This window comes from Hylobates moloch, unplaced genomic scaffold (genome assembly GCF_009828535.3).
Source record: "Hylobates moloch isolate HMO894 unplaced genomic scaffold, HMol_V3 SCAFFOLD_4, whole genome shotgun sequence".
Lineage (NCBI taxonomy): Eukaryota > Metazoa > Chordata > Mammalia > Primates > Hylobatidae > Hylobates > Hylobates moloch.
The window spans coordinates 27,078,682-27,091,404 of NW_026652279.1; the positions used below are offsets into that span (position 1 = coordinate 27,078,682).

A 12,723-nucleotide genomic window follows, 5' to 3' on the forward strand; every position below is an offset into this window, starting at 1 on the left:
CTTCTCAAGGTTTTCCTCTGCATCTTGCTGGTTGGGAATTGCAGCAACACTTAAAATATTTCTGAGTGTGAAGGTTCTTTCAGCAAACACCATTCATTTATTCAATAAATATTTATTGAGCTTCTACTCCATGTGCCCATCACTGTTTGAGTTGCTGAGCAGTTACCACATGTACAAAACAAGAAAATTCCTGTCTTCAGGGTTCCGATTTCAGTGAGGAACGCCAGATAATAATGGTGGTAAATAGAGATATGTGTGTGTTCGATTGGAAATGTGCTTAGGAGAAAGATTGAGCTGGGGTGGGTGGGTGGTGTTGGCATGTTAGGTAGAATGGAAGCAAAGGCTTAAAGGAAGTGGGCGAGTGAGCTGTGTCCACATCTGGGAACAGCCGGCCTGGCTCGAGGACTCAGCCAATACAAAGGCCTGGAGGTCTGCGGGTGCCTGGCCAACGTGCCTGGCTCGTTGGCGGAATGGCGAGGAGGCTTGTGTGGCTGATGGGGAGCCGGGGGAGGGTAAGAGGAGGTGAGGACTCAGAGGTCAAGGGAGCAGGAGTTCACACAGGGCCCTGGAGGACTCTGCCCTTTATCCCGGCAGGGGACCCTCTTCTGAGAAGAGGAGGAGTGCGATGGGGACCTGGAGCCCTCTGGATGCTGCATGGCCCAGGGACCCAGGGGTGGGTAGGTGGAGGGAGGGAGCCCAGAGGCCACTGCAAGGATCCAGGCAAGTGATGACAGTGGCAGGACCAGAGGGGTGGCAGCAGGGGTGGGGGGAAGGGCTGGCTTCAGGACGTCCCTTGAAAGTGGAGCCTACAGCACTCGCTGACAATTATCCATTAAACATCACCATGGCACTGCTGTTCCCACGGCTGTCACATCAGGTCCCCATGTTTGTCCTAGCATCTGTCTTTTCACACAGGGTCGGTGCTTTCTGTGTGTGTGGCTGAGCCTCAGCTGTCTTGCCCACTTGGTTCCTACCACCCCCGGAGCCAACTAATGAAAGGCTGCCTGAATTCTGCTCAGAATTCAGTTAAATGGTTACCAGTCATTATTCCGGAGATCACAAGATTTGCAACTTTCCCAGCTCACTATTATAGAACCTAAGATTGGCCTTTTGAAATGCAACCCTTTCATTTCAACCAAAAATCCTTTCAGGTTTTTGCATTTCTGACAACTGGATGGTCCCACCTTGACCCTTGACTCGGCTCAACCTGGAAGCAGATTCAGTGCAAAAACAGCATTTCCCACACCCCTATGACTGCATCCCCACCCAGTCAGCAGCACCCATTCCTCTAGCCCCTGCCCACCAAACCACCCTGGTGAAACCCCAGCTTCCACATTTTCAGGGAGATTGATTTGAGCAGCAACTCCGTCTCTCAGGTGGCATGGCTAGGCTCGCATCAGTTAAACTCTTTATTGCAATGCCATAGTCTCAATGAGTTGGTTTTGTCTGTGCAGTGGGCAGGAAGACCCCATCAGGTGATTACAAACCATGAAGGAAGGTCGAGGTTTCCTGATTACCATTCTGATTCTTAGGAGCCCCTCAACTTCAAAAAAAAAAAAAAAAAAAGCACACTGTAACTTTCAATTGATGGTTTGCATTAGCAAAATACTGTCAATGAATCTAAATCCATCAGAAGAGTGGCTAAATCAGCTCTAGCACATCTGTATACCATGGAGCCTTTGAGGGAAGAATGCATAGTTCTATAGGAGCTCATGTGAATTGATCACCAGAATATATTAAATCAGAAGAGGTGGCCAGGCACGGTGGCTCACGCCTATAATCCCAGCACTTTGGGAGGCTGAGCGGGGCGGATCACAAAGTCAGGAGATCGAGACCATCCTGGCTAACATGGTGAAACCCCATCTCTACTAAAAATACAAAACAATTAGCCAGGCGTGGTGGCAGGCGCCTGTAGTCCCAGCTACTCGGGAGGCTGAGGAAGGAGAATGGCGTGAACCCAGGAGGCGGAGCTTGCAGTGAGCCGAGATTGTGCCACTGCACTCCAGCCTGGGCGACAGAGCGAGACTACCTCTCAAAAAAAAAAAAGTCAAGCTTGTCTTAAACTCCAAAATCAGAAGAGGAAAGTGTGACTAGAATAAGCATATGTGTATGTGATGGATGTCTATTTCTTTTTTATTCCTTTCTTTTCTTTTCTTTTTTTAATTTTGAGATGGAGTTTTGCTCTTATTGCCCAGGCTGGAGTGCAATGGTGCGATTTCTGCTCACTGCAATCTCCGCCTCCCGGGTTCAAGGGATTCTCCTGCCTCAGCCTCCCGGGTAGCTGAGACTACAGGCATGTGCCACCACACCCAGCTAATTTTGTATTTTTAGTAGAGACAGGGTTTCTCCATGTGGGTCAAGCTGGTCTCAAACTCCCGACCTCAGGTGATCTCCCTGCCTTGGCCTCCCAAAGTGCTGGAATTACAGGCGTGAGCCACCGCACCTGGCCTGTGATGGGTGTCTATTTCTTTTTTTTTTAATTTTTATTTCTTATTATTTTTTGAGACGGAGTCTTGCTCTGTCGCCCAGGCTAGAGTGCAGTGGTGCAATCTCGGCTCACTGCAAGCTCCGCCTCCCGGGTTCACACCATTCTCCTGCCTCAGCCTCCACAGCAGCTGGGACTACAGGTGCCTGCCACCATGCCTGGCTAATTTTTTCTTTTTTAGTAGAGACGGGGTTTCACCATGTTAGCCAGGTTGGTCTCGATCTCCTGACCTTGCGATCTGCCCACCTCGGCCTCCCAAAGTGCTGGGATTACAGGCGTGAGCCACCACGCCTGGCCAATTTCTTAGTTATATTTACATCCTCTGTGTTTCTGAAAGTACACACAAAAACAAGATGTTGCTTCTGAAGGAATCAGATGGGGTTAGATGAATAATTATGTTTACCCTTTGGAACCGCTTAAATGTTTTACCTTGCTGATATATTTCTTCTTCACACACACATACACACACACACAGTTTAAAAATCTAAGCCAGATATAAAAGACTATATGATTCATAATTTTCTAAATAATTTTTTTAATTTACAAAAATAGAAATAAAAATTTTTAAGATATATCATTCTATTTATATCACATTTTAGAAAGTCTATTTATATGACTATAAAGGGACAGATGGCAGCTTTTTGGTTTGCCTGAAACGGTGGTTATATAACTGTATAAATTTGCCAAAACTTATTGAAAGACATACTTGTAAATAATACATTTTATTGTATATAAATTATGTCAATAAACAATGTTTTCAAAAATATCAGTTATTAAAACGATGTGCACATGCCAGGCATGATGGTTCACACCTGTAATCCCAGCACTTTGGGAATCCAAGGCACTCTGGGAAGCCGAGGCGGACAGATCTCTTGAGGCCAAGAGTTCGGGACCAGCCTGGCTAACATGGTGAAACCCCAACTCTACTAAAAATACAAACATTAGCCAGGCATGGTGGTGCACAGTCCCAGCTACCTGGAAGGCTGAGGCACAAGAATCTCTTGAGCCTGAGAGGCAGAGGTTGCAGTGAGGCGAGATCATGCCACTGCACTCCAGCCTGGGCAACAGAGCAAGACTCCATCTCAAATAAAATAAAATTATGTGTACAAGAGCCGGGTGCGGTGTCACGCCTGTAATCCCAGCACTTTCGGAGGCTGAGGCAGGTGGATCACCTGAGGTCAGGAGTTTGAGACCAGCCTGGCCAATGTGGCGAAACCCCATCTCTAAGAAAAATATAAAAATTACCTGGGCATGGTGGTGGGTGCCTGTAATCCCAGCTACTTGGGAGGCTGAGGCAGAAGAATTGCTTGAACCCAGCAGGCAGAGGTTGCAGTGAGCTGAGATAGTGCCACTGCACTCCAGCCTGGGCAACAAGAGTGAGACTCTGTCTCAAAGAAAAGAAACAAACAAAAAATTATGTACACAAATATGGACAGCACTGGCAAGAAGTGTGGCAAAAACACATGTGGTTCTCTTGTTTTGGGCTCAGACATGTGGCTGTGCCATCACAGGCCCCTGGGATTTAGAATCTTCCTTCTGAAAGGTGTCCTGTGCACACGTGAGCACCAGCCTGAACAAATGAAAAGGCTGAGCTGGAGGGGCTGGGACACAGCCCACCTTGACGATAGCCGCTCCTGGCTGTGCTGGGGGGCCCCAGGAAAGGCCATTCTCCCATTAGGATCACGAGGCCCTACTGAGGCTCAAGCTCCTTTGCTGTTTGGAATCTTCCCGCCCCAGCCCCCCAGCCTCATCAAAGGCTGCCTTTTCCTGTTCACTGACCACAGCTGCTTTGACTCCATTAGCCTCGAGCTCCTGGAAGAAAAGAAAGAACCTTGTTTTCCCTGGGCTCAATGCCAAGAGACCGTGGGCAGTTGCTCAAGATTCACTTGTGAAACTCGGATCTCAGGAGGAGAGAAGCTTGGGACAAATACCGAGCCTCCCACCCCCACTCCAACTCTGTTACTGAGCACTTTACGGAAGGAGCAGGTAGGCCCTGCCACAGCTTCGGCAAGGGTGGACTGGGATAGCTTCTGTGCTGATACAAACATCAGGCCTCCCTGCCAGACGGCCCACCCCATGGAGCCAGCCTGACACCAGGCCAGCCTCCAGCCGTAACTGCAAAAGAGCAGGAGAGCCCGGAATAGCAGGCCTTCTTCAGCGAGCTTCTGAAGCAGCTTCGCCCACAGGTTGCAGGGTTTGGGTCCGCTGCCAGAAATAGCTCCCAGACCAGCTTTGGTAAAACAGACCTTTGCCTTAGTATTTACTAAATCCAAATAGGCTTTACAGTAAGAGTCGTGAAACGATTGGTTTTGTTTTATTTTTCGTTTTTTTTTTTTTTTTTTTTGAGACAGAGTCTCACTCTGTCATCCAGGCTAGAGTGCAATGGCATGATCTTGGCTCACTGCAACCTGTGCCTCCCAGATTTAAGCAATTCTCCTGCCTCAGCCTCCCAAATAGCTGGGATTACAGGTGCCTACAAGCATGCCTGGCTAATTTTTTGTATTTTAGTAGAGACAGGGTTTGGCCATGTTGGCCAGGCTGGTCTCCAACTGCTGACCTCAGGTAATCCACCTGCCTTGGCCTCCCAAAGTGCTGGGATTACAGGCATGAGCCACCATGCCCAGCCTAAGTTCAGCCTTTCATGCTTGTCTTGAGTTGTCCAATATGGGAAAATGCCAGCTCACACTGATGAGAAGCTACTACTCTTTGGGGTTACCTATGAGCCCACTTTGAAATCCCGAGGTTGAAAGTCCTGAACATGAAAGATAAGCTGTCTGGCAAATTAGGATGGGCATTGACGGAGAAATGCCTTACAGCTTGAGTAGTACTTTTTCACCTAACCACTTAAACGGTTATTATAAAATGGGACACTGAGAAATTAGAAGAGTGACTTAATCCCACCTGCTCAATTGAAGCTCCTCTGATAGGTGAATTTAATTAGGAAATTGTTACTTATGGTATCAATTACATGGTCAGCTCGAGCCTCAAATTCAGCCGACTTTAGTTTCAAAATCAAATGCAATTTTTTTTTTTTTGAGACGGAGTCTTGCTCTGTCGTCCAGGCAGGCTGGAGTGCAATGGTGCGATCTCGGCTCACTGTAAGCTCCGCCTCCTGGGTTCACACCATTCTCCTGCCTCAGCCTCTCAGAGTAGCTGGGACTACAGGCGCCTGCCATCGTGCCTGGCTAATTTTTTTTTTTTTTGTATTTTTAGTAGAGACAGGGTTTCACTGTGGTCTCGATCTCTGATCTCCCAACCTCGTGATCTGCCCACCTCAGCCTCCTAAAGTGCTGGGATTACAAGCGTGAGCCACCGTGCCCGGCCTGCAATTTTGTTTTTTAAAGAGCCTGGGCTCTTGCTATTGTGCCCCGGGCTGGCCTTGAACTCCTGGTCTCAAGGGATGCTCCCACCACAGCCTGCTGAGTAGCTGGAACTGCAGGCACGTGTCACTGTGCTCAGCTTTTTTTTTTGTTTCCCCTTTGGTAGAAAAACTGCTATTATTTGTAATCTTACGTTATGGAGAATAGTTTGACAACAGATTCAGCTCTTCCTTTAGCCCTCTTCAACCTTCCAGATAGAACCCCACCCCAAAGAACACAGGCAAAGATACATCAGCATCAATAATTTATTGCAAATTCCCTAATATCACATGCTGGTGTGCTTGAGAATTCACTCAGGAATGTTCTGGGATGGGGGCCAGAAGGTAGAGAGCACCATGAAAGTACAGCCTGCGAGGCCGGATTGCTGAGGGGCAGACTTCGGGACCAGTCTGGATGGGCTAAGCTACCTTGGGCAGGAAGGAGCTAGGCCAGGCTAGGAGCCTGAGGTTCTCCTTTGGCCAACCCACCCCAGGTTTCCAGCCCCTCCTCCTAACTCAGGGTCCAGTGCGGTGAGGGAGGTGTGGGGAGGTTAGCGGCTCTACAGCTGCCAGGCTTGTGGGCACTACCAGTTGAGCGTGGGGTCCCTAGTCTAGTCCTTCACTGGGGAAAGCTAGGGCTTGGGCTTTCACTGCAGTATCTTCAGACAGGTCGGGATGAGGGATGAGGCCTTTCCCTTGGGGGGCTGCCCTTCCTCCGTAGCATCGAGGAGCTGCTGCAGGTAACGGGAGGTAAAGCAGCATGTGGCCTGTGGCTTGCATGCTGAAGAGGGCCCAGCGGAGAGCCTCCCTGGGTGGAATGAGAGGGCATGCAAGTCAAAACCACAAAGTAGGTTGGGCGTAGTGGCTCATGCCTGTAATCCTAACACTTTGGGAGGCCATGGTGGGTGAGTCACCTGAGATCAGGAGTTTGAGACTAGCGTGGCCAACATGGCAAAACCCAGTCCCTATTAAAAATACAAAAATTAGACCTGCTGGTGGGCGCCTGTAATTCCAGCTACTTGAGAGCCTGAGGCAGGAAAATCGCTTGAACCCAGGAGGCGGAGGTTGCAGTGAGCTGAGGTGATGCCACTGCACTACAACCTGGGTGACAGAGCAAGACTCTGTCAAAAATAATAATAATAATAATAAAATAAAAAACAAAAAACAAAACACAAAACCACTACCAACAACAAAACGAAGCTGGGCTCAGTGGCTCATGCCTGTAATCCTAGCACTTCAGGAGGCTGAGGCGGGCGGATCACTTGAGGTCAGCAGTTTGAGACCAGCCTGGCCAACATGGTGAAACCCCGTCTCTACTAAAAAATACAAAAAAATTAGCCAGGTGTGGTGGCACACACCTGTAATCTCAGCTACTTGGGAGGCTGAGGCATGAGAATCGCTTGAACCCGGGAGACAGAGGTTGTAGTGAGCCGAGATTGAGCCTGGGCAACAGAACGTCTCAAAAATAAATAAATAAATAAGAATAAAACATAAGTGTATACCTCCCTACAACCCATTATTCCCATGCTGGCCTGGAAGGGATTGGTTTCATTGTTTGTTTTCTTCATTAATAACATCTGAATACCACTGAGGTGGTAGCACTAAAAGCATTTCATCAATTCTAGAGCGATGTGCAAATAGGAACAGATGCTGCAGATGGGATCAGGATTAAGGCGAGGACCTACAATTCTACCTTAATTGAGATGCCCGGAACCTCCCTACTTTCTCATGCAAAACCCCAGCTCATTTCATATGGCTTTCTATTTTTCTACTACTACTTTGGTCCAGCCAGATTAATCTCCATAATGTGGCTCTGCCCTTGAGACACTCTGTTCTAGACTCTGAGGCCTTTCTAAGTCACCTGCAGTCTAGCTCATGTTCAGAGTGCTAGACATGAAGACACCCATGCCTGGCATGAGCATGTACTGAGAACTGAACCTGAATCAGGCAGGTCTAAGTCCTAATCCAGTCTTATTAGCTGGGTGAACTTCAGCAAACTGCTCTAGTTTTGAGCTTCAGCTCCCTCATGGGTAAAATGGGATTGCACTTGCCACCCAGGGTCATGAGGCTGAATAGCATAAAGCAATTAACATGGGGTTGGATATTTGGAAAGTAGGGGAAATGGGGAAGCGGGGGCAGGTTCAAGAGCAGCTGGTTGAATGCTAGACAACTTTGGCTAGGTGCCCTGGTTCACGCCTATAATTCCAGCACTTTGGGAGGCCGAGGAGGATGGCTTGAGGCCAGGAGTTTGAGACCAGCCTGGTCTAATGAGACCTTGTCTCTACAAAAGTATTAAAGAACTAGCCAAGCATGGTAGCGCACACTTGTGCTACTCAGGAGGATCACTTGCGCCTACGAGGTTGAGGCTGCAGTGAGCCATGATTGCACCACTGCACTGTAGCCTAGATGACAGAGGAGACGCTGTCTCTAAAAAAATAGAAAGAATGCTAGATAATTTTAATCAAATTCTTACCAAATCTGTTTGAAAGGGGTATGTGAGGGTCACTCGAGGTGTCTAGTCCTAAGTGAGATAGGGGAGTGGAAAACAAAAGGCAAAGAAGTGTTCCCTGGCTGTTGTTCAAACTTTAGTCTTTTATTAACATTCATTCAATAAGTGAACTTATGGTCTGACTGGAGTGTGGGCGGCAGAAAGACTTAGAACTATTAACATCTACACAAGAGAATACTTTACATTTTCAAGGCTATATCTTAGAAGTATACCCACTTCTCAAATTAAGGAACTGAGGCTGACAACCTAGCTGACCAGCCTTAAAAAGGAATGAAATTCTGAGGTCGGCCGGGCGTGGTGGCTCAGGCCTGTAATCCCAGCACTTTGGGAGAACGAGGCGGGCGGATCACGAGGTCAGGAAATCGAGACCATCCTGGCCAAAACAGTGAAACCACATCTCTACTAAAAATACAAAAATTAGCCGGGCGTGGTGGCATGCACCTGTAATCTCAGCTACTTGGGAGGCTGAGGCAGGAGAATCGCTTGAACCGGGAGTCGGAGGTTGCAGTGAGCTGAGATCGTGCCACTGCACTCCAGCCTGGCGACAGAATGAACCCCCACTCCCAAAAAAAAAAAAAAAAAAAGAAAAATTCTGAGGCCAGGCACAGTGGCTCATGCCTGTAATACCAGCACTTTGGGAGGCCGAGGTGGGCAGATCACAAGGTCAGGAGTTCAAGACCAACCTGGCCAGGATGGTGAAACCACGTCTCTACTCAAAAACTACAAAAAAATTAGCCGGGCATGGTGGCGGGCTACTCGGGAGGCTGAGGCAGAGAACTGCTTGAACCCAGGAGGCAGAGGTTGTAGTTAGCTGAAATCGTGCCACTGCACTCCAGCCTGGGTGACAGAGCGAGACTCTATCTCAAAAAAAAAAAAAAAAAAAAAAAAAAAAGGAATGAAATTCTGATCCATACTGCAATATGAACGACCCTTGAAAATCCGAAGTCAAGGAAGCCAGAAACGAAGGATGAGTATTGACTGATTCCAGTTCCATATGGTACTAGAATTGGCAAACTGATAAGACAGAAAGTGGAGTGGAGGCTACCAGTGTCTGAAGGAGGAATGGAGACTTAGTGCTTCAGGGGGACAGAGTTTCTGGTTAAGATGATGCAAGAGGTCTGGAAATGGATGGTGGTGATGGCTGGGCAACATTGTGAATGTACTTAATGGCACTGAATTGTACACTTAAAATGGTCCAAACAATAGATTTTATGCTATACATATTTATTATAACTAAAAAAAACCTAGTGATACCACTAAGTCACTAAACTGATTCCAGTCACTAGACTGTGTTTAGGTTTAAGTGTCCCACCTCCCCTAACTGGACTGAGTTTAAGGTCTGAAACCTTTTTTTTTTTTTCTTTTTTTTGAGGCAGAGTCTTATTCTGTCGCCCAGGCTGGAGTGCAATGGTGTGATCTCGGCTCACTGCAACCTTCACATTCCAGGTTCAAGTGATTCTCCTGCCTCAGCCTCCTGAGTAGCTGGGATTACAGGAGTGTGTCACCACGCCCGGCTAATTTTTGTATTTTTAGTAAAGATGGGGTTTCACCATGTTGCCCAGGCTGGTCTTGAACTCCTGACCTCAGGTGATTCACCTCCCTCGGCCTCCCAAAGTGCTAGAATTACAGGTGTGAGCCACTGCCCCCGGCTGGTCTGAAACTTCTTGTTCATAATTTTGAAATATGCAGACTATTGGTGGTAGTCTGAGGTCAAGAGATGGCATGAGATGGTAGTATCCTGGAAGAAGCAGCTGAAGAGGAAAATGGAACTCTCAGCCACAGAACCAGGCTCAAGCCTGCCACCCACCATTGTCTCTGGCAAGCAGACCCACACAGCCTCAGTTTCCTCATCTGCAGATTGGGTCTGCAGGAGATCAACTAAGAAAGCAAGAAGGTCTGATATGTTCTAGCTACATGTGATCTGGTAGAACTCTTGGGATCCTGAGCAGGATTTCTCAGAAGCCCCATGTGAACAGAGATCACCTGTGTCTTCGTTTATTCTACAATCATTTAAATAACTACTATGTGTCAGCATTTACCAAGGTGCTGAAGGCCACAGAAATTCGTGCCCTCAGGGAACTTGTTCTGATATTCTGTTCATCTCTGAATCTGTAGTTACAGCATAGGGCCAGGCACGCAGTGGGCACTCAGGAAACACTGAATGAAGGAACTGGAGAAGAATAGACTATCAGAAAGATGGACTAGCAGCCACGCTCTGCTGCTCGCAAGTTTTGTGGCTTTGGACTGATTCAATCACTTCAGCCTCATTGGCTACATCGACCCAATGGGTAAGGATGCCCCAGGGCGCCACTGGAGCGGCCGAATTTGGGAAACATCACCATAACGGCACGCAGCTTCTAAGCTCACATATTCTCATGCTTCCTGAGACACTTGGTTAGGCTTTCAAAGTAAGTTTTAAGAAAAGTTCGTTATATGGTACAAATGACTGTGGTCTGTAAGACTTACAAACTAATTCTGTCCTATGGAGGGAAGATTATTTCATCCTTCCCATCCCCACGGGAGAAAAAACCCAATTTTGTATGTATACATTTATCTCTTTTTTTCTTCTTTTTAGAGACAAGGCCTCATGCTGTTGCCTAGGCTGGAGTACACAGTGGTATGGTCATATCTCACTGCAGCCTCAAACTCCTGGGCTCAAGCAATCCTCCCACCTAGCTGGGATTATTGGCACATACTACCACTGCTCTCAGCGTGCACGCCTCTCACTATGTTGCTCAGGCTGGTCTCAAACTGTGTGTGTGTGTGTCTATGTTGCCCAGGGTGTGTGTGTGTGTGTGTGTGTGTGTGTGTGTGTGTGTGTGTGTGTGTGTGTGTGTGTGTGTGTGTGTGTGTGTGTGTGTGTGTGTGTGTGTGCGCGCGCGCGCGCGCGCGCATGTGTCTATGTTGCCCAGGCTGGTCTCAAACTCCTGGGCTCAAGAGATCCTCCTGCCTTGACCTCCCAAAGTGCTGGGATTCCAGGTGAGAGCCACTGCACCCAGCCTATCTCATCATTCTTACTGGACCTATATATGTGTGGGATTTTGAATTCTCCTTTGAATGATTGTAACTTCTTGCTAGTTCTCTCATTAATTAATGAATTCAATTAAATCTTTGACACATACTTTTTTTTTTTTTTTTGTAAGACACTTGCTGTTTCGCCCAGGCTGGAGTGCAGTGGCACAATCTCGGCTCACTGCCACCTCCACCTCCTGGGTTCAAACGATTCTCCTGCTTCAGCCTCCTCAGTAGTTGGGATCACAGGCATGCACTGCCATGTCCAGCTAATTTTTGTAGAGATTGGGTTTTGCCATGTTGGCCAGGCTGGTGTCAAACTCCTGACCTCAACTGTTCCACCCACCTTGGCCTCCCAAAGTGCTGGGATTACAGGCGTGAGCCACTGTGCCTGGCCAACACATGTTCATTTTTAAAAAAACTGACTAGAAGACTACTTAGGAAAACTCCCTATTTCAATGAAAAAATGTAGTTGCTAGAGTGGAAAGTAGTCATAAAAATAAAATGCATCCAGGTTCCACAAGGAGGAACACGTGCACCCCTGGGCACACGCCAGTGTCACCCACAGCACTTCGAGAGCCCATCAGGCTCCGTGTTGTCTGATACAGGCTATGCTTTGTCAGCACCAAAGCCAGACCCAGGTGCTGAGAAAGCTGAGTCCATGTGAATAGACAGGGGCTCTCCCATTGCCCGTACCCACCCTGTCCCCAGGAAATCCCAATTTGCTCACTTCATGATGCGTTTGGCCCCACAGCAGTGCAGATCGTAGGAAAGGGAGTACGTATCATAAAAAGTCGCCTTCATGTTCAGGCAGCCAATGAAGTCCTGTGGGTTCAGCTTGTACAGGTCAAAGTTTACACGGGCCACATCAATCTTCTTGGCAGGCTTATGGGAGAGGGACAGTGGGTGCCTCGTCCCCTGCATCGAGACAACCAGATGGTTAAAACCCCTTGAAGACTCTCTATTTATGCTTATGATAGGCTTATGACTACTGCATTCCAGCCTATTAGTCACTGCAGTATTCGATAGTGGTGATGGTTGCACAACTTTGTGAATATACTAAAAAACCCTGAATTGTACACTTTAAGAGGGTAACTTTTAGAGGAAGGAAACCATACCACAATTAAAAGGTAAATGTAACTTACATTATATTTTATTGGACAATATTATTCTAGACTATGAACTCTGAAGCCAGGAGCCAAGAGGTACCCTGATAAAGTCTCTGGGTAGCGATTCCATAGCAGACGGCCTGGGGTCCAGTTCCACCTCATAGAGTCCAGCCCACTTGTTCTTTCCCTGGCAGCCAAGGAGCTATGAAGTGGGGCTTCCCAGACTGGCTCTGTGGCTCCATAGGGATGG

At 47.7% G+C, this 12,723-nt stretch overlaps 1 pseudogene; it reads right to left on the reverse strand.

Annotated features, from left to right (window-relative positions):
• Positions 1–6,092: 6,092 nt before the first annotated feature.
• Positions 6,093–12,723, reverse strand: part of LOC116466730 (lipid transferase CIDEC-like) — an 87,966-nt pseudogene continuing 81,335 nt past the window's right edge.